Below are 25,316 nucleotides of genomic sequence, written 5' to 3' on the forward strand. Positions count from 1 at the left end.
AGCTTGAGTCTTGTCCCTTCCCCATGTCTCTGTGTAAAAGGGGACAACTTGGTCCTAAATGTTTTTCCAAATATTACATCACATTACCTGGGGAGTCTATACCCGCTGGTAGAACTATAGGTCATGCTGCTTCAGCCTGGAGTTAGCACTTGCTCATTCCTCTATATTGAGCTCTTTCCAATGGCAGTTTTATAGCAAGCCTGACAGTCGCTTTAAATTAGAGGAGTTGGCAAGTGTCCGAGAAAAGGGGTGGGAATTTGTTTAGCTGAGAAAGACAGTTGCAAGACTTAATACAAGAGAATCAAGCTTTAAATAACTTTTCATGTTCAGAGAAGTGCATTATTTGTCATCAAGGCATTTTACTTTTTTCTCTGAAAGACTTTGAAATACCAACCTGTACCTATTTGTTTGAAGTTGCAAAATTTATGGGACAAACCCAAGGAAGCATATCGTTGTTGTGGAAAATTTGATATAATCTGCTCCAAAGTAAGGTAAGTTTAACTGATTCTGTTTTGCTGTTCTGACTTATTTTAAAGCATTTAATCAAAGGAACAAAAATGTAGTGCCTTTGGAAAATGTAGATTTCTTTTTTATGAGACCACATATGATTACATTAAAAATCTACTGCTGTAGGGTTGCTGCTAAATCTGTTTATATGTTCTGCCTTGTAGCACAAGAATAAGGCACCATGACATTTATGAACTTAACATTGCTCTTAGAAAGTTTACTGACAGGCTTTTTAAAATCCAAGCTACACACATCTGACCAAAATTATTTCTAAAAAGTCTATTTTTGTCAGGTTTGGGCATTAATGTAATTGTCTTTCATCTGTAGACATAGTTCTACATATTTAGTTTCAATCTTTCATTCCATCAGCCTAACGCAGAAATTGAGAGGTTTTTTTCTCATGAAAGATTCCAACATTATTTCATAAATTCACTTAAGCTTTGCTGCTGTGGTTTCCTGAAAATGTGGTTTGCAAAAGATTTTGTAAATATTAAATCATTTTGCTTCAGGGTCACACCCTTGCAAAGTTAAGGAAATTCCTAATTTTTTCCAGCAAAAAGAAGTCATTTGATATTAGCTGACATGATAGCTTTTAAAAAAATCCAAGTTACTAACCTACTGTGTTTTCTTGATATGTGGGCAGTGTGCTGTATGCAATCTGGGAAGAGACTGTACATTGTAGAATGAGAATAAGTGTTTGATGTCAGCTGTTGCACACAAACTTGTTCTGCGCAGGTGAGAGAGCAAATGTATGAACAATGAGTTGATGCTTTCTTTCCTCTAAGTCTCCAGTTACCATTATTTGAATGTCTATGAAACACCATTTGTCTGCCTGCCAAGTGCACAAAACAAGCTATTCATGGCAGTGTATAGATTCTACAGTCCTCCCACTTGTGATGATGTGATTGATTCTTTCTTTTCAAGCTGAAGTTCTATGAAAAGATGGGTGTGAATTCAGAACAGTCAGTAGCCCTCTGAGCTGTGCAAGTTGTGGATATTGACTCTGCAACTGGTTGGAGAAAGAGCAACCTGCTCCACAAGCCACAAAACCACACACCTTCTTTAAGGCTGCATGGCAGCCAGCATTACAGAGTTGCCCAGAGAGAGGGGCTCATGTAAGCTAGGCTCTCCTCCTCCTGTACTACACTACTCCCTACAGCCCTCAGGTCTGTCTTTTTAACAGGAGCTCAGTGCAGTTCAGTGGAATGTACCCTTCTGGGCAAGTGGAATTTTAAGGCTCAGTGACTGTCTGTTCAGTTCCTCTGATTCCCTTCATCCCCCCACTATACCACTGGGGCTGTGCAGCCTGTAGGACTTACTCCAGCTAGTAAATGCCCCCCACAGGGAGTATGCAGGGTTTTGAGGCACCTCACCACCACTTCACAGACTTTAAGGTCAGAAGGGACCATCATGATCATGTAGTCTAACCTCCTGCATGTTGCAGGCTATAGAACCTCACCCACCTGCTCCTGTAATAGGCCCTGACCTCTGGCTATGTTACTGAAGTCCTCAAACCATGGTTTAAAGACTTCAAGTTATAGAGAATTTACACTAGTTTAAACCATTTATACTAGTTTAAACCTGTCAGTGACCCATGTCCCACGCTGCATAGGAAGGATTAAAAAAAACCCAGGGTCTCTGCCAATCTGACCCAGGGGAAAATTCTTTCCCAACCCCAAATATGGTGATCAGTTAGACCCTGAGCAATTGGGTAAGTTCTACCAGCCAGACACCTGGGAAAGAATCTCTGTAGTAACTCAGAGCCTTTCCCATCTAGTATCCCATCACCTGCCCTAGGCGTGACGAACTCTTGTTTGTACCTGCTGTGGATTGGCTCCCTGAAACTATCAGCCTCTGGCAACACATGTACTACCTTCCAGGCCTCTGTGGGCCTCATTCTCTCTCTGCAGGTTAGCAATAGGCACACGTCAACACTTGGGTCTTCCAAGCATCTCTCTGGAGTACTCAGCCCCTGTTTCACTGAACACTCACAGAACTATTAGATCTGCTACTCCCAAAGGAACAGTACATACCAACTTGTAAAATTTAACTCAGTATCTCCACTTAACACCCAGCACGTAACTTATTCTTGTTGTCACTATATGCATATAGCTTATTATTAACAAAGAACAGAGATTCAAGTAATAGAGTATTGGAAACAAATGGTTACACATAAAATCATATCATGCTTTCTGGAAACAAAATTTAACCAACAAGGCATTCATCTATCTCTTACAAGATAGCTTTCCTTCCCCAGTGTTTTCAAAAAAGCCTGGCTGAGATCCCTTTGACATGAAACAAATTCACTGTTATTTTACTTCCTTAGTGAAGGATGCTAGGGTGTCTCTCTACACACCCAAATATACCAGAATGGACTGACAGCCCCCCTCTCCTCCCACTGTTTACTTCTTCCTGTTAATTTCTTTCTGAAGTTTCTACCATCTCTTCATTAGCATTTGAGTTACAATGCTAAATAGAGCAGGCCTTAAGGGTGCGTGGGCTGGGCCACTGCTCAGGGCGCCGTGCAGAGCTGTGAGTTTGGTACCTCCCAAGTCCCATGCCCACCTGACCTGCCGAGAGCCAGCTGGACTTACAGAGGCAGCCAGGCAGGTGAGCAGCGTTCAGACATGCAGCGCTGGAGAGGGTGGATGGACCCAAGCTGCAGAGAACAGCTGGACAAGCCAGGTAACTCTTCCAGAGCAGGAGTGCCCCCATCTGAACAGGAGCAGGAATGGGGGCCACACTAGGTAGGGAGTAGCATGCTGACTCACTGCACTGTGCCCTGTCCCAGGGGGGATGTTCCCAGCACTGTGGCTCTGGAGTTTTAATGGCAGATTAAAGTAGGTGGTGCCTGCCTGCTGTGATCTCCCTTTCTTTCAATCCCTGATTGCCTATCCCCACCCTCAGGCTTTATTTTTTAAATTGTTTCTGTTTCCACCAGTATATTGAAATTCCTTGGGATGGGGGGGTGGGGGAGTCTTGTCTGAGCTATTGGGCGAAGCATTGTGCACATTTCTATACTGCATCAAGAATAAAGAAACTCCTTTCTTTATTGCCATCGCTAACTTAATCCCATATCCTGCAAGCCTCACTCATCCTCTGGAAGTTGATGGGGTTCCTGTTGTTAGTCTGAGGACAATGTGTGATTGTGACAAAGTATCAGGCTCTTAAACTGAGATCTCTCTCTAGCAGGGATAGATTCTGCCCTAGGGTGACCAGACAGCAAATGTGAAAAATCGGGACGGGGATGGGGGGTAATAGGAGCCTATATAAGAAAAAGACCCCAAAATCAGGACTGTCCCTATAAAATCGGGACATCTGGTCACCCTATTCTGCCCTTCCACACACATGCTTCAACCCTGCTGCTCTGGTGGCTTATAAATAGGCTTGGTAGAATTCAACTTTTATTTTTTTATAACTTTGGGTAATATCAATTTTTGTTTATTTTTAAACTTTTTTGTATTTTTAATTAAATTAAATTTTCAGTTTTGGGAAATTTGGGGGGGAAGGTTAGATAATTATTTGACAGTAGAAGTTGATATTCAAAGAGTTCAAGCTTTAAATCTGTTAAAACACAAACTGAGAGAGACAAGGTGGGTCAGGTAATATCTTTTTTGGCCCAACCGTAGTTGGTGAAAGAGACAAGGTTTTGAGCTCCACAGAGCTCACGGGCTCACAGACCTGGAGAAGAGCTCCGTGGAGCTCGAAATCTTCTCTAGAGTTTGACTCTAGCAAGGTCTCAAGCAGCATTTTTCTTGCTTTCCCGATCTGTAAATTTCAATTATTATTGATGGAAATATTTTTGTGGGTTAGGTGAAATCAACAGCTAATTTCTAAGTTATTATCTGAAAAAAAAAAAAAACTAGAGTTTTCAGGTGCCTAAGTAGCCCCTGGAATTACAGTTAAAAATGCCCCCCGCTTCAAATCTGAAATGGTGCCCCCAATGAGCCAGAAGTGGTTAGCGGGCTGCGGGATGGCCATGGGCTCTGGCAAGCTGCAGCCCCCTTGCGATAGTGCGGAGCCTGCCTTAAGCTGCAGACCGAACGCCAGGCACCATGGGCACATCTCTGCGGAGAAAGAACCCCACCGCCGGGGGGCAGGTGAATGACCTGCTGACTTTTCTTACCCACGCTGTTTCATTTCACAATCTGATGCCATTCAAAAATAGCAGTCTTCCTTCTGCGCATCATGTTGCACTAATGTCTTAGGGTAAATGTTTAATCTAAAATCATCCATTCTCCATGTAGTTCTTAAAAAGGGGTTGTGACGGGTTGGATCACAGAAACCCCCTGGGAGCTGCCACCCGATGTGCAAAGACTACCCCTGCTTCTGTTTTCCCTGCCAGCTCAGGACTCTAGCACCCTGTCTTGCTGAGCCAGACACTCCTGTCTGCTCCAACAAAGACCCAGGGTCTGAATTACTTGCCCCAAAGCTGCAAGTTTACCTGAAAACAGCTCACAGTAGTGTGCTTGTCTTTAGCACTCAGATGCTCAACTCCCAATGGGGTCTAAACCCAGATAAATCCGTTTTACCCTGCATAAAGCTTATGCAGGGCAAACTCATAAATTGTTCGCCCTCTATAACACTGATAGAGAGATATGCACAGTTGTTTGCTCCCCCAGGTATTAATACATACTCTGAGTAAATTACTAAATAAAAAGTGATTTTATTAAATACAGACAGTAGGATTTAAGTGGTTCAAAGTAGTAACAGACAGAACAAAGTAAGTCACCAAGCAAAATAAAATAAAATGCGCAAATCTATGCCTAATCAAACTGAATACAGATAATCTCACCCTCAGAGATGCTTCAGTAAGTTTTTTTCTCAGACTGGACACCTTCCAGGCCTGGGCACAATTCTTTCCCCTGGTACAGCTCTTGTTGCAGCTCAGGTGATAGCTAGGGGATTCTTCATGATGGCTCCTCTCCCCTCTCTTCTGTTCCACCGCTTTATATATCTTTTGCATAAGGCGGGAACCCTTTGTCCCTTTGGGTTTCCACCCCCCCCTCACTGGAAAAGCACCAGGTTAAAGATGGATTCCAGTTCAGGTGACATGATCACATGTCACTGCAAGACTTCATTACTCACTTGCCAGCACACATATATGCAGGGAGACTCACAGGTAAACAGCCATCTGCAGACAATGGGAGTTATCAAGATTCCAAACCATCATTAATGGCCCACACTTTACATAATTACAATAGGCCCTCAGAGTTACATTTTATATTTCTAGTTTTAGATACAAGAGTGGTACATTTATACAAATCAGATGATCATACTCAGTAGATTATAAGCTTTGTAATGATACCTTACAAGAGACCTTTTGCATGAAGCATATCTCAGTTATGTTACATTCACTTATTACCGTATTTCTCTAAAACTATCCCAGTTACATTATATTGACTTATTATCAAGTTTTTATAAAACCATATAGACTGCACAACGTCACAGGGGTGTTCTGCCAAGGACTGATACTTAACAGTTCCCTTTGCAAAGAACAGAGACAGTAGCAGGCCCTGCACTCAGGAGAGCATAGGAATGAGCTGCTTCCTTCATGTGCCCTAGGGATGTGCAGTGTCCCAAAGGGTTTGGGAGATGTGGGACCATGGGAGCAGGCTGGACAATTCTAAGTGATGCTGAAGAGGTCAGGAAGGGATTGCACCTCTCCTGGGGCACACACCCTATTCAGATAGATGCCTTTCTGGGACAATCTAGCCCTTAATTAATGTTTTTTAAAGCATATGGCAGACTCCTGTTGGCTATATATAGCACATGTTTGTGAGAGAGAAAGCATGTTTTCTTGCTGATTCTGAGCCCGACATTGCAGATGTGTAATGTTGTTAAAGCTAGAATGTGTGGGTTTGCAGAGGAGAACTTCCCTACAAATTAATTCCTAATAAAGATAATTTCTTCAGCTAAGCACTGGAATCAACTGTTGCAATATTGAGTAGCCTAATCAAATTATTAGTTTAATAGCAGACAACATGTCCAAGTTCAAAATGTATGTCCCTTATGCCATGGTTTTTGCACTTGTTTATATATTTTTATTATTGCTTTTATTTTTTTAGCAAATGTAGAAGTTGCTAAATTATACAATTATAACAATAGAGCCCTGGTGATGCAAGTGCTGTGTACTCTGTATTCTGTTTGACTGGTTATCATGAATATGTTTTTTAAGCCTTAATGTCTTGAGACTCTAATTCCACAGCCATAGGCAGTGGAAATTCCTGTAGTAGATGATGCAGTGTCCATTCTATTTTAGTGCAATGTGTGAAAGAATGTGCTTTTGTTTTAGATTACTTATCTCCTACTTTTTTTATAAATTACAAATACAAAAACAAAATGGGTAAAAAAAAGTCTTTATCCTGTTTGTTTTAAAATATTAATTCTGCAATAACAGACCAAATAAGGAAAGCCGATCTATAAATGATTGTTTTTTAGGGCATTGTATTAAACCAGCCGGATAGAGCAGATATAAGAGACAAACTCTAGGAAGTGAAGTCTTTTACAATGTACAGAAAGATCTCTTCTCTATAGTGTTTTGAAATTTATTTCCCCCCCCCCCCCCCAAATCACATGATGTGACATAGTATGACAAATTTCTTGTAACTTAGTAGTACCTCTGGTTTTTTGCCTTCAGAGCTGGGTGGCCACAAAGCAGCGGTTGCCGGCCGGGTGCCCAGCTCTGAAAGCAGTACCACCATCAGCAGCAGCACAAATGTAAACGTGGCAATATACCATATACCAGGCTATCCTTACTTCTGCATTGTTGCTGGGGTGGCATTGCATTGAGAGCTGGGTACACGGCTAGCAACCTCCGCTCTCCGGCCACCCAGGCAGTGCTTAATTTGGGCTAGGGCTGAGCCTCGGCACTCTTTCAATACACATTAAGCCTGCAGAGGGGGGGGCAGCGGGGCCTGGGAGCTATGGGAAGATAGGGAGCTCATTGGGGCCAGGAACAATGGGGGAGTCCCTGCAGGGGCCAGGGGCACCAAAATACAAGTTTGCTCAGAGGCGCCATTTCCCCTAAGGCTGGCCCTGCTAACAGACTCTTATTGTATAACGCAATACTCAACAGTCCACCATTGTGATAAGTGTTCCCACCCCCATCTGAGAAGTTTATTTCACAAGTGACGTGCTTTTAACTACAGAACTAGGAACATAACTTTTAATATATAGACATAACTCATTTATTTTCCGTACATGCATGTCTTAATGATTATGATGAGCAGTGTAACACAAGCTTTCATAGAGTCCTTATATGACTTCTTTTGGTGAACCCATGGGATCCCTGCACCCTTATGTACCCCCTGTGCCCTCTGGCAGTTGGCATCAGGAGGTCCTTCGGTCATGCCTTCTCTCTTACATTGATGCAGTAGGGTCCGCTACTGGCTGATCCATAGGCATCGCTTCAGAACCCTTTGGCCTGGACAGTGCATCTGTCACTATGTTTTCTCCACCTTAAATGTAAGAACATAAGAACGGCCATACTGGGTCAGACCAAAGGCATTGGCCGACAGTGGCCAATGCCAAGTGTTTCAGAGGGAATGAACAGACCAGGTAATCATCAAGTGATCTATCCCCTGTCATCTGCTCCCAGCTTTTGGCAAACAGAGGTTAGGGACGCTCAGAGCATGGTCTTGCATCCCTGCCCATCTTGGCTAATAGGCATTGATGGACCTATCCTCCAGAAAATTATCTAGTTCTTTTTTTAACCCTGTTATAGTTTTGGCCTTCACAACATCCCCTGGCAAGGAGTTTCACAGGTTGAGTCTGTGTGGTGTGAAGAAATACTTCCTTTTGTTTCTTTAAATAGGCTGCCTATTAATTTCATTGGGTGACCCCTATTTCTTATGTTATGCGAAGGAGTAAAAAACATTTCCTTATTCACTTGCTACTCACCGTTCCTGATTTTATGGACTTCTATTATATCCATCCTTAGTTGTCTCTTTTCCAAGCTGAAAAGTCCCAGGCTTTTTAATCTCTCTCCATATAGAAGCTGTTCCATACCCCTAATCATTTTCTTGCCTTTCTTTGTGCCTTTTCCAATTCCAATGTATGTTTTTTTGACATAGGGCAACCACATCTGCATGCAGTATTCAAGATGTGGATGTACCATGGATTTATATAGAGGCAGTCTTATTACCTATCCCTTAACAACGTTAGGAACCATTAGTAAGCTTTTTTGACTGCCACTGCACATTTAGCTGATGCTTTCAGAGAACTATCCACCGTGACATCCAACATTACTTTCTTGAATGGTAACAGCTAATTTAGACCCCATCATTTTGTATATATAGTTGGGATTATGTTTTCCAATGTGCATTACTTTGCACTTATCAACATTAAATTTCATCAGCCATTTTGTTGTCCAGTTTTGTGAGATCCTTTTGTAGCTCTTCACAGTCTGCTTTGGACTTAACTATGTTGAGTAATTTTGTGTAGTCTGTAAATTTTCCCACCTGTTTATCTCTTTTTCCAGATAATTTATGAATATGTTGAACAGCACTTGTCCCAGTACAGACCTCTGGGGGACACCACTATTTACACCTATCCACTGTGAAAACTGAGCATTTAGTCCTACTCTGTTTCCTGTCATTTAACCAGTTACTGATCCACAAGAGGCCCTTCCCTCTTAGCCCATGACAGCTTACTTTGCTTAAGAGCCTTTGGTGAGGGACCTTGTCAAAAGTTTTCTGAAAGTCTAAGTACATTATATCCATTGGATCACCTTAGTCCACATGTTTTTGACCCCCTAAAAGAATTCTGATAGATTGGTGGGCATGATTTCCTTTTACAAGAGTCAACATGGCTCTTTACAAGAGTCCCCAACAAATCATGTTCACCTGTGTGTCTAATAATTTTGTTCTTTACTATAGTTTCAACCAGTTTGCCTGGTACTGAAGTTAGGTTTAACAGCCTATAGTTGCCAGGATCACCTCTGGAGCCTTTTTTAAAAATTGGCATCACATTAGCTATCCTCCAGTCATCTTGTACAGAAGATTATTTAAATGATAGGTTACATATCACAGTTAGTAGTTCTGCAGTTTCGTATTTGAGTGCCTTCTGAACTCTTGGGTGAATACCATCTGGTCCTGGTGATTTATTACTGTTTAATTTATCAATTTGTTCCAAAACCCCCTCTACTGACACCTCAATCTGGGACAGTTCCTCAGATTTACCATCTAAAACGAATGGCTCACGTGTGGGAATCTCCCTCACATCCTCTGCAGAGAAGACTGATGCAAAGAATTCATTCAGTTTTTCTGCAATGGATTTATCTTCTTTGAGTGCTCCTTTAGAACCTTGATCGTCCAGTGGCCCCACTGATTGTTTAGCTGCAGGCTTCCTGCTTCTGATGTACTTAACACATTTTTTGCTTTTACTTTTTGAGTCTTTGGCTAGTTCTTCAAAAAAAAATTGACCTGCCTAATTATACTTTTACACTTGATGTGCCAGAATTTATGCTCCTTTCTATTTTCAATAGGATTTAAGTTCTAGTTTTTAAAGGAACCCTTTTGCCTCTAGCCACTTCTTTTACTTTGCTCTTTTCCCATGGTGGCATTTTTTTAGTCCTTGTCACAGGGTCTGCACAGGTTTCCACCCTCTTGTGCCTGTGCCCTGTGCTCAGGCTGGTCAAATAAAGAGTCCCAGCGCCTTCCTCAGCTGTTGCACCCTCGTGTCTTTATTTACAGTGTTTCATGCAGTCCCCAATTCCCCTAACAGCTGTCTCCTCACAGACCCTTCCCAGGGTCTTCTGGCCCCTGAGGCTCACCTCAATTGGTACACAGGCAGAGATCCAGCCCTCCTCCCTCCTCCCAGGCTAGCCCCTTACTGAGCTTTTCCCAGGGCTTATATAGCCCTTCCAGGCCTCAGCCCAGCTGTCTCTAATTGGCTCAGCCTATTACTCTGAGCCCACCCTCATTAGGGCCCACAGCTGGGCTCCCTGCTGAGCGCCTGGGCCCCTGCACTTGGCCACTCTGCCTGGAAGCAGGGTACGGCCAGCCTTTTTAGCAGGGCATCCACGGGGTTCATCTCTGCGCTGCTACAGTCCTCTTACTATGTAATTTAATTTTGTAATTTAATTTGAGCCTCTATTGTGTTTTTTAAAAGTTTCCATGCAGCTTGCAGGCATTTCACTTTTGGTGAAATAATATATCAGATTTTTGGTGATGTACACTTGGAGAACGATGCTCCAAAGTAGCAGTTTTGAATTGGTACCTTTTGTCCTGTGTAGCCATATCAATGGCGAGTGGCCTTTCAGGACAATTAATTCCCTGTAAATAGGTAAGCCTTAACTGCTTGGTTACCAACACAATTGCATAACATTCTTCTTCTATGACAGAATAGTTCTGTTTTGTGGATGTCAGTTTTTTCTTAAGAAAGCAGCGGGATACTTCTTGCAAATGGATGAAAGTAACATCAGTACTGCTCTTAGACCTGTGCCCGATGCACCAATGCATAGGTCAAACATCTTGTCAAAATCTGGACTGAGCAGAATAGATTTTCCAGATGGAATTTTCTTTACCTCATCAAGGTCTTTCTGACAAGCTGCCATCCACACTACTTTATTGGGTTTTGTCTTTTTGCATAAATCTGATGGTAGATAAAACGTTACTGAAACCACTTACAAACTGGTGGAAATAGGTAGCCAAGCCTATAAAAGACTGGACTTGTTTTTTGGTTTGGAGTACAGTCCAGTTAACAGTGGATTCCACCTTTAAGGGATCTGGGGAAATCTGGCCTCTTCTTACCCAATGAGCTAGATAAGGGACTCTTACTGCCTGTTTTACACTTGGACACTTTTACTGTGAGCCCTGCATCTTTGAGTCTGATCAGCACAGTTCCCAAGTGATTTTTGTGGTCTGACTAGGAATTGCTGAAAATTGCAATATAATTAATGTAGGCCAGAGACAAGTCGCGATTAACCAGCCTCTGAAATGTGGCTCCTGCATTAATTAATCCAAAAGGGAACACTTTGAACTCAGAACGTCCCGAATCAGTAATGAAGGCAGATTTTTTTTCTGCTCTTCACAGTCTAAGGAGATCTGCCAATACCCTTTTGTTAGGTCTAGGGTGTTCGGGTATTTTGTCCGACCTAGAGTGTCCAACGTCATCAATTCTGGGCATAGGGTATGCATCATGAAATGTGACAGCGTTAAGCTTCTGTAAACCACACTAAAACCTTATGGTCCCATTCTTTTTGGAGAGCTATAACAACTGGAGAAGCCCAGGGCTCTTTAGTCCTTTAATTATCCCCATGTCCAGCACGCTTTTTATCTCCTTTCAAATTTGCTCCTGCGTCTTTCCAGTGGTCCAAAATGCTCTGCTGGGGGCAGGTTGTTGCCCCATAGTGTTTAGCTTGTGGACCATTTTATAGGTCAGACATGGTCTGTTGGAAAATACCCACCAGGGGGACTGCAACATACTCATAACCCAACTGAAAAGGCAGAGGTTAACTCTTCACATACCACAGTTCTAGTGACGTGTCACTATGGCATTCAGCCATCCAATCAATGGGAGCCGCAGTCTGAGAATCCTCCTCTGCACAGCATATCACGTTTACGATGGCGTCTCGATTGTGATGTGCTTTTAATCTGTTTACATGCAGTCTGTGGTGCAGCCTTGTTGTGGGGCCTTTGTATATTGTAGATAACCTTGTTAACCCTTTCCAGATCCTCAAAAGTCCCCTCCCAGGAGGTGGGCATTTTGTGCCTTTTTCTTTTACAAAGTCACCCACATCAAATCCATTGCTTACAGGTACTGTGGTCATACCATACTTTCTGAGCAACGTGGCTTTTTGTGAGGTTTTGCTGAGCCATTACCGTCATATTTTTGAAAAAAGAAGAACAGGAGTACTTGTGGCACTTTAGAGACTAACAAATTTATTAGAGCATAAGCTTTCGTGGACTACAGCCCACTTCTTCGGATGCATATAGAATGGAACATATAATGAGGAGATATATATACACACATACAGAGAGCATAAACAGGTGGGAGTTGTCTTACCAACTCTGAGAGGCCAATTAATTAAAAAAAAAAAAAAAAAACTTTTGAAGTGATAATCAAGCTAGCCGAGTACAGACAGTGTGATAAGAAGTGTGAGAGTACAATTAATTGGCCTCTCAGAGTTGGTAAGACAACTCCCACCTGTTTATGCTCTCTGTATGTGTGTATATATATCTCTCCTCATTATATGTTCCATTCTATATGCATCCGAAGAAGTGGGCTGTAGTCCACGAAAGCTTATGCTCTAATAAATTTGTTAGTCTCTAAGGTGCCACAAGTACTCCTGTTCTTCTTTTTGCGGATACAGACTAACACGGCTGTTACTCTGAAACTTGTCATATTTTTGAAATCTTCTCTAAACCTTGGCATATATTAAGCCACTGGCTCCCTCTCTACCTCACAGACATCCTCCCAGGATTCTCTGGTGAGATCCAGGGCCCTTCTGACTTTTCGCTCATACAGGAGATTAAATGTGGCAAATCCTATGGACTCTTGGGGTACCTCCCTTAAACAAATAACCGCTAGATAGGACAATGTTACATCTCAGTCACTTGCCCTCTTGGTTGCATACAATCCCAGCATAGATTGAACCTTTGAACCTTTCAACTAAATAATTTGTCTCTGGTGAGATTTGGGGGCAGATCTCAGTTGTTTTACCCCACACATCCTCCATTGCCCTCTAAATAGCTGGGATGTGAAATGTGACCGACAATGTGATAAAATCTCCTTTTGGAAAACCTACTTGGCTGCATTCAGTGAACAGGGCCTTAGCAATTGTTTCGGCCTCTATATTATTAAACAGAGCAACTGCCTCCGGATACCTAGCGGTGAAATCCACTGCCACCAATATAATTTTTTCCCCTGTGGAGGCCTTAGCTAGTGGGCCTATAATGTCCATGGCAGCCCTATAAAACACTTCCTTGATTATTGGCAAGGGATCCTTGCAGCGCCCTACAGCCTTTTTCCACTTCTGACATAAGTCACAAGTCCTGCAGTAATCCTTTACCTCATTTTGCATATTGGGCCAATAACAATTTTTCTTTAATTTTTCATATGTCTGTGTGTTCCCGAGTGGCCTGCAAAAGCACAGTTTGGCGCTAGTAACATTAACTCTGCACAATGTTTTGAGAGATCAATCAATAGCTTATAGGTTCCCCGGGACTTTTTTTTTTTTCCCCCCCACTGGGGCCTCCCTATGCATCCTTCCCTTTCTGTAAAGAACTTTTCCCTGTTCTCTTTATATGGGGCATTACTGACGATAGCTGTCTTTATGCTTTCTAGATCTGTACTCTGTTCTGCAGCAAATTCCGTTTGGCTTCTGCTTGCCTGGAGATCTGGTGCAGGCAGGGGGTAAGAATCCCCCACCCTCTTCCCTTGAGACACATTGCCCCTCTCTGCTGACAAGGGTGCAGAGGCTTCTCCTCAGCTGTTTTTCCCTCCAAGGCACCATGGTTTTAAACTGTCTTAAAGCTAGTAGTTTCAACTCCTCCCCAAGGAGGGTAGAGCTCTTCTGAATCCTATGCCTCTGGACAAGGGAAACCTGAGCGCCAGTTTCTCACCACTGCTGCTACACACTACCATTTATTTTGGTCATTTTTGTAAACTCTTTGTCTATTTCCAGGAGGTCAGACCTGACAAAGTTAACCAGGGCTCCCTCTACCACCACTGAAGTCTGGCTCCAGTATAGCTGCATTAACCTGAACAGACTGGGGAGTGAATGTGGATCCCCCACACTTGGGACATTGCCTTTTCATGTGATCAAGAGACCCACATGAGAAACCCTTTTGGGGGCCTCTTTTTGGACTGTGGTCCAATAGTTAGGGCTATGAGGAGGAGACCATTACTGGGGTGGTGTGGACTTCACTCCCTTATTCCCAGGGACAAACTGGGAACCCACTTTTATACCAGATTTTTGCCTTTTCCTTGGGAGTTGCAGACCCTGAATAGTCTTGCCTGTACGTACAAGTCACCCACTTCGGCAACTGCTTCCACTGATATTGGAGTTTTTCCAATACAGTGGCTCGCACTTCCTCAGCGCAGACCTCAAAGAACTGCTCCTGAGCAACCAGGTCTCCCAACTTGTTATGGGCTTCTGTCCCTTTACTCTTTATCCATTTTCTCTAATAATCCACCATCTTCTGCACATATTCGCTGTGACTTAACTTATCAACTTTTTTGAGGTTTCTGAATTTGAGGCAATATGCTTCTGGAGTAATCTGAAACCTTTTTAACACAGACTCTTTGAATTGAACATATTTCATAGCCTCACCAGCATCCATATTATTAAATACTTGTAAAGATTTTCTAGTCAATTTAGGGAGTAGGAAAGTCATTCTCTGTTCATCAGGGATTTTATGTATAGTGCATATGTAACCCACACACCTTCTGGGTGTGGTGTTGTGTCCCATCTAGTGGCACCGAGACCACTTAGAGAGAGAAAATGAGTCTGCTCTACAGCCTTAGCTAACAGCCACTTGGCTTTTAGCTCATGATGTAGGGGCTCATACACTAAGCTCCAGAAATCCCAGGTTCAATCCCGACCGAGGTCTGTCAGTGTTGCACTATACTTTCAAAGGTGGTTAGATATTCTTCAATGCAGTTGGTCTCTCTGTAACCTGGGCGCCAGCTGTGTGATCCCTGGTGAGTGTTACATGTGTGCTAAAGAAATCAGTTTTTGTAGGTCTGATATGTTCAGGATGTGCTGCCTCTCTCTTTTCCTAGGGCTTTTACTTCTCAGGCTTCGCGCTTTTTGTCTTCTAGCACCAGTGCTCTTTGATGGGCCGCTTCTAGGGCAGCTCTCTCTACTTCTTGCTCTTTGTCTCTCTCTGCAGCTCCCCAACTCTGGTGCTCTCATTCCTTTTCCACTCTGTCCATCTCCAGTCTGGCCAGCTCTGTCTGCAGGACTGTTTCACTGTCGAATGTGCCCTGCTGGTTTTGTGAAAAAACACCCCCCTGAGTGATGCAAGTTTCAGTGCTGTAAGTGGCAGTGTTGACAGTGCACCAGCGCTGGGAGCTGCTCCCCTCGTGAGGGTGGGTTTTTTTTTTTTTTTACAGTGCTGGCAGAGCTCTCTCCCAGCGCTGGTGCCGCGACTACACAGCCACATTAAAGCGTTGCCACAACAGCACTTTAATGTTGGTAGTGAAGACATACCCTAAATCTTTAGGCATTTTCGGAGAATCCAGTTGTCTCTTATGTCACTTGTCATAATCCACTAGTAGGGCTTTTAAGTCTTCCACTTTTTTTTTTTTTTCCTGTTAGCTGGGAAGCAGCACTCTGTACACAACTCTTCCAGCTGCTTTTTGGCATACTTAATAGATGCTTCTTTGCTTATCTTGCCTTTTCTGCTGCTCAATTCCCCATTAGAAATAAACACAAGAAAATAGACTGTAACCTTTCCTTTACCTGTTCCCAAACTTCTCACTTGTGAGTTGCTGAGTAACTATATTATCTGGTATTTCAGTGCATGGAGCATGATCCTTAGCTAACCAGAAAACTGGGTGTAAATCCTGCTGACTATTCCACTACGACAATTCCCAGGGCTGTGAGGCACCTCACCACCACCTGCCTGTACTGTAAGAAAGTCTTGTCTGTACCTGCTGTGGAGCAATGCTCTGAAACCATCAGCCTCTGGCAACACAAGCTCTGCCTTCCAGGCATCTGCAGGCCTCACTGTCTTTGTACAGGTTAGCAATAGGCACACACCAACTCCTGCTCCTCTGGAGTGCTTAGCCCCTTTTCACTGAACACTCTTAGATCCACTATTCACAAAGGAATAGCACATGATAGTGGGTGAGTGGAGACACACAAATGGAATGGATATTTTACCTACTAGGTCTGTATTAGTACTGGTGAATAGAGTAGAGAGATGGACTGGAGGTCTCTGTTGTGTTAGTTTAAATATATTGGGCGTGTCTTTAGTCCAGCCAATAGGTCTTCCTCATCCGTAAGTTATGCTTCTCAGACTTTAAAGCTGGGCTATATAATAAAACTGATTTCAACTTTCTAACAAGATTTAGTAAAGATATTTGCTTGAGTTCAAACTCCATCAGACCCAATGCTATTTTCATCTCATGCCCCCATTTAGAAAGACCCCAAACTCAAAATCAGACTATTCCATAAACAAAAACATCTGAGAGTCTGGAATTAAAGCCAGGGGATATTGTTCTCCATTGGGACACTTAACAAACCTTACCTCCCTGCAGGAAACACTCTCTCTGCTAGACTAGATTGTAATTTCTGTCTTCTGTTTTATTTCTCACCTTCATGCCATTCCTTCAATAAATATACTTTTCTTTTAGGAAAAGGAACTAGTGCAGGGGAGGGACCTGGAATTTAGTTACTCCTTCACTTTCCTTTGCACGTGGCTCCCCTCTGCCTCTCCACCCCATTTTGTGTTGGTTATTGTTATTTTGATTAATTTTATTTAGATGTTTATTTAAATATATTTCTCATATATTTACAATACACCTAATAAAACACTTTAGTATACGTCTAAATGGATCAAAACAATACTTTTGAAACAAAGCTTTCCAACTTTTTCTCTCAACATTTTTTGTCAATATCAGCGTGTTCCTACAAAACATTTTGCTTTAGAAAGAACTGCATTTATTGATGGAAAACTGCCTCCTCGAAAATGTTTTGATTGGCTGTAGTTTAGGACTGAATCCTACAAGGAGCTCTGCATGGGCAGACCTCTGCGTCAAGACGGAGCCCACTGACTTTGCTGGGGCTTTGGGCAGATGGAGGGAGTCTGCCCTCACCAAGCTTGCTGTAGGATCGGGGGATTAGGCCATAAACTGTTCAAAGCAGGGGCCTTCCATTCCTGTCATGCTCTGGGGGAAATGTGGAATTTGTGTGACTTTGCTCAATGATGGAGTTTGCTGAACTGGAGACACTTCTCGACTTGAATGTGTCTCTTGTTCTCAGTAATAATTAGAAACAAGAACCAAAAATCCTTTCCTTTTCATCAGCCTGTTGTTAGACCAGTCATGGTAGCATTGCATTAATACTCTTACACTGCTCTGGTTTGTTGTCTTCTAACAAAGCTGGGGACTGATCCTGCAAGCTGGAAATCAATAGGCTTTCTGCAGGGACCTGATCCAGCTCCCACTGAAGACTCCCATTTACTTCAGTGGGAGTTGGTTAAAGCCCTTAATCATGTGTGGTCAGAATATCTGCATGTTACATCTGAAACAATGTTATGTCCCATCTAATTTTTTTCACATTTTTACCCCATTGAGATAGAAGAGTGGACATGTCTCTCTTGTGACCAAAAAAAGAAAAGTCTGTATTTGTCAAGTCCATTATTTACTGTCTATGAGAGATAAATAGTGTCAATGTTTTATACAGAGCATCTGGCTCTTCAGGGGTTGTCTCCAGTTCTCCCTCTGCACAGTGATATGCTGCCATATCCCAAGTTAACTATGGCCTCCTTCAACTTTTGGCCCCAGTCAGCGATACATGCAACAATCTCTGAGTAAAATACTCCTCCCTGTTACAAAATCACACCAGTTCCACACTCTCCCACCCACCCCACCAAAGTCCATTCATTCTCTATGCTTGTTCCCTCTCTTCAGCTAACCCATTCCTTCCCTGTCCCAAGTCCAGCAGTCTTCCCTGTTCCTTCAGCAGTGGTAGCAGGCAAATAAGCGGCAGTCTAGCTGTGAGGTGGTGGATCCCCCTGTTCATGGGCTGGAAGTTGGTTGGAGAATTAATCCCCTCTGGTTCTTGTGGTGAATTAGGTCTCTTCTTGTTGCTGGGAGATCTCCTCTTGCTGGTGTGCAGGGCTTGGGGGAGCAATTCTCCCCAAGTTAGTTTGGCAGATCAAGGGGACCAAGTCGCCTCTGGCTAGTGAGTGGGGATACCGGGCTTCAGGCTCTCTTCCAATATGACTTCTTCAGACTCTCTGTTGGGGTGGGACAGGCAAGCACCACCAGAAACAGATGGGTTGTAGTGACTATAGGAATTCTACTCCTGGAATAGTGGGGACAAAGTGGTGCACCCCTATAAACAGCAGTTAAAATGGGGGGCAGTGTTGGGGAGCAGAGCTCCCATTCCTCTGCTACCAGCCGGGGGAGGAGGTTCCCCTCCTCTCCTCTCCCTGGCTTGGGAAGTGGTGCTTTCCTACAGTTTCCCCGTTACCTATGAGCACCCTAGAAGCCCTGATTGGAAACACAAAGAGTGAGTTCCCTTGCAGTGGCTGTTGCAGTCACAGGAATGTCAGGTACACTCAGAGGGGGCTGACCATTTTAAGCAGCAGAGTTACAAAAATAATTTTTGCCACCTACACTCGGCCTTCCCACCCCACATACAATACAACAGCAAATAGCTCATTTCTGTCCTGGATAATCACAGTGCTATGCCCAGGATGGCTTAAGGATATGGGGGGAGTGTTGGGGAGATGATTCTTGGAGCTATACCCTAAACTTAACTGATTTATTCTAAATTCTGAATGTGTGTGTATGCGTGTGGGAGGGAGGGGGTTTTCTTTATGTCCCCCTAGCCTCCTGCTGCAGGAATGGAGCCCAATTGCATATTCCTTTTAACCTTCACAATGGGTTGACATCAGTGTATGGTTTTCAAGGCTACATTCTCAAGGAGAAGGGCTAGAGACTGACTTTAATCTTTAAATGAAAACAGATTCTCCTTTACAAAGGAGCTCAAAAACTGAAGCAAGGGATACATTTGGATCACCAGGTCTATTAACAGGAGGCAGGGGATATGATAAAGGTGTATAAAATCATGACGGGTGTGGAGAAAGTAAATAAGGAAGTGTTAGTTACTCCTGATAACACAAGAACTAGGGATCACCAAATGAAATTAATAGGCAGCAGGTTTAAAACAAACAAAAGGAAGCATTTCTTCACACAACGCAAAATCAACCTGTGGAACTCCTTGCCAGAGGATGTTGTGAAGGCCAAGACAGTAACAGGGTTAAAAAAAGAACTAGATAAATTCATGGAGGATAGGTCCACCAATGGCTATTAGCCAGGATGGGCAGGGATGGTGTCCCTGGCCTCTGTTTGCCAGAAGCTAGGAAGGGGCAACGGGACGGATCACGTGATGATTACCTGTTCTGTTCATTCCCTCTGAAGCACCTGATATTGGCTACTGTCGGAAGACAGGATACTGGGCTAGATGGACCATTGCATAGCTGTTATGTTCTAACCTCCATGCAACTCACCAGTGATTGTGCAGCCCAATCTTCACCTTCTCCAAACATGTTCTCTCCTTGTGATCCGTGGGCCACATTTAAGAACCATTGGTAACATAAACCAAGGGCTCATTTACACAAGGAAAGAAGCCTGCAGTAGCTGGCACACACTATCTAGTGTGCACTAGTTGCTTTGCACTAACTCCCAACATGGACAATCTTACTGTGCAGTAAGAGTGTCTTCGTGTTCATTAGCTTAACATACTTTGGAAATGTTTTAACCTAACTGCCAGAGGGCACTGTTGGGCTATTCTACATGGCCCTATAGTTTGGACTATGGGTGTGGGAACTGCAGCATGCACTAGCACGGGGAGTTAGTGCAGAGTGGCAAGTGCACACCAACTACTGTGGGCTGCTTCCCACAGTGTATCCCAATACACTGCAGCAAAACACATTAAAGCACTAGTGATGAAACCCAGGCCCCAGTGAAGGCCATAGGCATTTTGCCATTGATGTCATTGGGGTGTGGATTTCACCCAAGGGGAAAATAATGGGCCAATTTCATCTTTGGTGTAACTCCATTGAAGTCAGGGATACATTTAGATCGCTATGTCTGGCAGGGTTCAGTCTGTGTGTTCCGCTTTTGCAAATATTGCCTTGAAGCACAGAGGTTTGTTTTTATACCTCCTGCATGAGGTGACGGTGAATGTGACAATGAACGTGAAGTGAATTTGACACACAGCATCTCTGGGACACTTTCACTCTGTCTCAGCACCCAGGAACTTCCAGTAGAGCTGCCCAACATTGACTGGCATGTTACATTAATTTCCCAAGATTAGCAGCGTTTTCTTCACTAAAAGAATTAGCTGGACTGCTCTTTTTGCATACAAGAATAAATGACATTGTTTCTCATGTTGAACTGACCTCTGTGGTTACTCTGGTACAAGCTTTGGATTCTTTGAAATTAAGGCTAGAGAATCCCATAACTGAAACAGTTTTGTTTAGACAGAAAAACTGCCAAGATGCCCTTAAAAGGAAGGATCTGCCTAGCGCATGCTATTCAAAACATTCATTGCTATTTTGACCTTCAAAAATCAATCTAACTACAGCATAAATGAAGCCATATAGCTCCTCCACTGATTGTTACACACACAAGAGTGGGCCCAGTCCTCTCAATCATCACATTCAGAATTCAACAAGACTGTGTAATGACTGCAGTACCAGACCCATTATGAACAACTGAGAAACTCAGCCGGGGGTTTGTACTCTATCCTTTTTCCATTGAGTCAGCAGACACATATGTTCCTAATTTATCATTAAAAACAAACAACTTAATCCTTCAAATATGCAGTGTTCGGGGGTCTCTTCTTAAAACTGAATTACAAATTGGGTAATTAATGTAAATTTGTCAATGAAGGAAATAAAGGCATGTTAGATACTGTCACCAGCTGCTTCCTTCCTATCATTTCTGTAAATCCTTTGGAATAGCTCAAAGTCTAGATATCTGTAAATCTGAGGTTGTTACATTTTCCTGTTCTGGTGGTCATACGTGGCTGACAATGCTTTCTTTAAACTAGAGCCCTGGGCAGGTTGTGAGGGAGGAGCAAATTCTGTCCTCATTTACAACCATCGTGTCCCACTGAAGTCTTGGACAGAATTTGGCCTAAAAAGTTAATAGCTATTTTAAAACATTTATTCATTTACCATTGTCACACCCAAGGGCCAGCCTGAGGACTTGGGGGAGGCTAGGAAAATGAGTCTTTGGGACAAACCCCTCAAAGGTATTTGACTCCTTTACATGAAACTTGGGCAGCAAGGGAGGAGTCATCTTAGGTCATCTATCTGGCTGCAGAAGTGAAGTCTGCTTGTTCCTTTTAACCCTATTGCCCTGTGTACAGGATTTCAAAGCTGTCAGCACAAAAGGAAAGGAAACTTCCTTTTTTTAAATGAAAGCTGAAAGTCTCTTTTACATTTCTACTTCCCCTGGCTCTGTCTCCTGTGTCTGAGACTTTTCCTCTTTCGGGGGCATATTTATAGACAGGATCCCTAAATTTCATTCACAAAATCTATATGTGGACATGCAAAAATCACATTTGTAAGTGCAAAATGGGTACTGGCACATGGAAACAGGCACTCTCATTCATGTATTTACCCATTCTGCATGTACAATGGGTGCATGAACAAATATTGCAGCTACAATTTAGATGACCTGTTTTGAAAGTTTGGCCCTTTAGGCCTTTGAGGTATGTGTTAGTTATAAATTGTAATAAAATACTTGGAATTCAGCTAGTTATTGAGGGCATGAAAAATCAAGCCCCACAATAGAGTAGGAGCAAAGCTGTGAGACATTGTACTGATAAAACAGCACTTCTCTCTTAAAAATTGTTTTTCTTTTGAAAAACTGCAGCTGCTCAGAGCAGTATACCCAGGGCTTTGGAACAGTGGGAGGCCTAATTCTCCTCTGCTTTTCCGCTAAACAGAGGAATCTGATTTAAATTTTTTTCTGTTATATTAAAAGCCAAAGAGCCGCCCATAAAAAACAAGTATACAAGTGGAATAAAGGTAGGAGAGCAAGAAAGGCAAAAAGGAAGCAGAAGGGGGTAAGAGAAGAGAAAGGAGATCTGAGTGAATTGCAGAGCTGAGAGAAGAATCCAGGAGTCCTGACCCTCAGTGCTGTGCTGTAGCCACTAGACACCCCTTCCCAAAAGAAACATGCATGACCGTTCTCTCTATTTAGAAGGATCGGTTATATGCTTCGTAGAAATGGTATCATTTTCTCATTCTGTACTTTCAAAACAGTTAATCAAAACCCACATATTTCAAAAGGAGCTAAAGCTTTGTTCCCTGAATACCCTCTCTTCAGAAGCAGTTAAACAGATACTCTTGAATAGCAGACGCGACACAACTAGACGCGCTGACCTCTGCAACTGGACTAGATTCCAGTGCTGGTGCTCCTCCCATCAGGTCAACACAATGAGCGCTCCACTACCACTTATCCTGGACTGTATTTTACACCTTAGACAATTGGGATCATCCACCAGTTCCATTTGTGTGCATTTGGCAGCCATCATGACCTTCCACTGCCACATAGACAGCCACTCCGTCCTCACACACCCACTCACGAAACGTTTCCTGAAGGGCCCCCAAAATCTTTTCCCTCACATACAGGACCCAACCCTGGCCTGGGACCATGGCCTCATCCTATACTCCCTTACTAGACCTCAATTCGAATCAATGGCAACATGATCCTACGTTCACTTATAACCTCTGCCCAATGGGTTGACGAAACTGGGGCCTTTATGGCCTCTCCCCTGTACACACACTTTCATAAAGACAAAGTTACGCTATATCCACATCCTAAATTTTTACCCAAGATACCATCCCCTTTCCATCTCAATCAACCTATCCACCTTTCTTGCTTCTTTCTGAAGCCTCACGGCAGTCAACAGAACGCAGTTCTGCACACCCTGGACATCGGCCGACAATTAGCTTTCTACCTGGACAGAATTAAACCTTTCAGAAAATCGCCACAATTATTCCTTTCAGTGGCTGAAAGATCCATGGCACAGCCATCTCAAAGCAATGCCTTGCCAAGTGGATCTCGCAGTGTATACATTTGTCCTACCAACTACACAATTGACAACCTCCTACTGGAATTAGAGCACATTCCACCCGCTCGCTCTCCATCTCCATTACTTTTCTCAATCATGTCCCCATTGCTGACATTTGCAAAGCAGCCACATGGGCATCAATGGACACTTTCCCCCATCACTATGCCATCACTCATGACGCTGCAGCTGATACTCTCCTAAGACAAGCTGTCCTATCATCTGCAGTAAATGCCCCAGGCTTCCAATTAGGGGCACTTCTTTCTAGTCACCTGCAATGGAGCATCGATAGGGACATCACTCGAAAAAGAAGAGAAGGTTACTCACCCTGTGCTGTAACTGAGGTTCTTCGAGATGTGTGTCCCTATGTGTGCACCATTACCTGCCTTCTTCCCCGGACTTCGGAGCTGAAACACAAGCTCTGCAACAGAGAAGGAACCAGGGGCCAGTCGGACCGCACAGTGCTATATATACGTCCTGTGAGAGCAGGGAGGTGCACATGTGTGGTCCTACGGACACTGCTGGTAAAGATCTCTGATCCCTTGCACAGGGGCACTGCTGCACCTACAATGAAGCAACCATAGGGACACACATCTCAAAGAACCTCAGTTGCTGCACAGGGTGAGTAACCTTCTCTTCTTGTGTTATGTGAAAGGGTAAATAACTCTTCCCTACTCATTTTCTCCACACCATTCATGATTTTATAGCTCTCTATTATATCCCCCCTTACTCGTCTCTTGTCTGAGCTGAGCAGTCCCAGTCTTTCTAACCTCTTCTCAGATGGAAGCTGTTCCATGCCCCTAATCATTTTTGTTGTCCTTTTCTGTACCATTCCATTTCTAATACATCTTTTTTGAGATGGAGTGACCAGAACTGCTTGGATAGATTTATATATAATGGGTCATGCTGAAAGTGATCCATATCAATATCCCACAGAGACCAGGGAAACCTCAATGATCAGATAATTGACACCTAGCAATCAATGACTAAGAGGAAGGAGGTTTTCCCCCCATTTCTCAGCTGGGAAGCTGAGCAGAGGCCAGAGAGATGACAAGCAGGGGATGAAGAGGCTGGCTGCTCTCACATGGCACTGACAAAGGATCAGAGAGAGACAGAGCCTGAAATGGAGTTCACAGCAGCTTGGCTGGTGGATTGCTGTGGCTTAGCCAGATGGTCTGTGTCTTAACCTTTCTCTGTGCAAACTTAAGGACTTCCAATGCTGTATTCCAGTTGACTAATAGACCCTGTTGTTTTGATAATGCTGCCTGGTGTCTCTGAAGATCCTTGCTGAGGTGCATTAGTCCCTGAAGAATGTAAAAGTCTCTGACTAGGAGTCCATCTTAGTTGGACTTGCTGGGCAGAGCTCACAGTGTGAAGCAGGAGACCTGAAGCCATAGTCACTCTCTCAGAGGTGGTGAGGCAGGATGGCCTATCCTGATGGAAGATTGAGATCCTTTGTGATCCTGGCACAGTGAAAAAGCTTCCTTGAAGAGACTGTTTAAAAGCTGGGGTATAGCACCGATCCTGTGACACTGGTTTTTGTGGGTGAGCTGGGTATTGTTTGGGTTGATATTTTTATTTCTGGCTGGTTACCTTTTAGTGTTGCTGATGAGCTGAGGTTGCTGATTTTATCTTCTCTGTGGTTGTATTTGTAATCTTTGCAAAAGTTGCCTAGAACCTGTGTAACCCACACACTTCCTGAGTGTGGTGCTCTGTTCCATGTAGTGGCACCGTGATCACATAGAGATTAACGAGTCTGCTACAGCCTTAGCTAACAGCCATATGATTTTTGGCTCATACATTTAGCTCCAGAGGTCCCAGGTTCAATCCCACCTGCTGACAACCGGGGTCTGTTGGTGTTATATCTAGAATAGGTGCTTATCTATCTATCTAGAGATAAAATGAAGATGCCATGTTTTGAGGTAGACTCTTCAGTTGCATTAGTCATTCAATGGAAAGCTGATTACCAAGATAAAACAGGCTCATTTTCCAATTCCCAAGGAGCCTGCTCAGCCTTGCTCAGTAGTAACTAAAACCC

At 43.3% G+C, this 25,316-nt stretch overlaps 2 protein-coding genes across 2 annotated transcripts in view; both read left to right on the forward strand.

Annotated features, from left to right (window-relative positions):
* The first annotated feature begins 402 nt into the window (after window positions 1-402).
* CC2D2A (coiled-coil and C2 domain containing 2A) overlaps window positions 403-25,316 on the forward strand; it is a 220,186-nt gene continuing 195,272 nt past the window's right edge. The window contains exon 1 of the mRNA XM_054029653.1: window positions 403-491. The gene's annotated coding sequence lies outside the window, so the exon portion shown is untranslated. The remainder of the gene's footprint in view (window positions 492-25,316) is intronic.
* C1QTNF7 (C1q and TNF related 7) overlaps window positions 404-25,316 on the forward strand; it is an 89,128-nt gene continuing 64,215 nt past the window's right edge. Inside the window, exon 1 of the mRNA XM_054029658.1 lies at window positions 404-491. The gene's annotated coding sequence lies outside the window, so the exon portion shown is untranslated. The remainder of the gene's footprint in view (window positions 492-25,316) is intronic.

The sequence above is a fragment of the Malaclemys terrapin genome, chromosome 5 (assembly GCF_027887155.1).
Source record: "Malaclemys terrapin pileata isolate rMalTer1 chromosome 5, rMalTer1.hap1, whole genome shotgun sequence".
NCBI lineage: Eukaryota > Metazoa > Chordata > Testudines > Emydidae > Malaclemys > Malaclemys terrapin.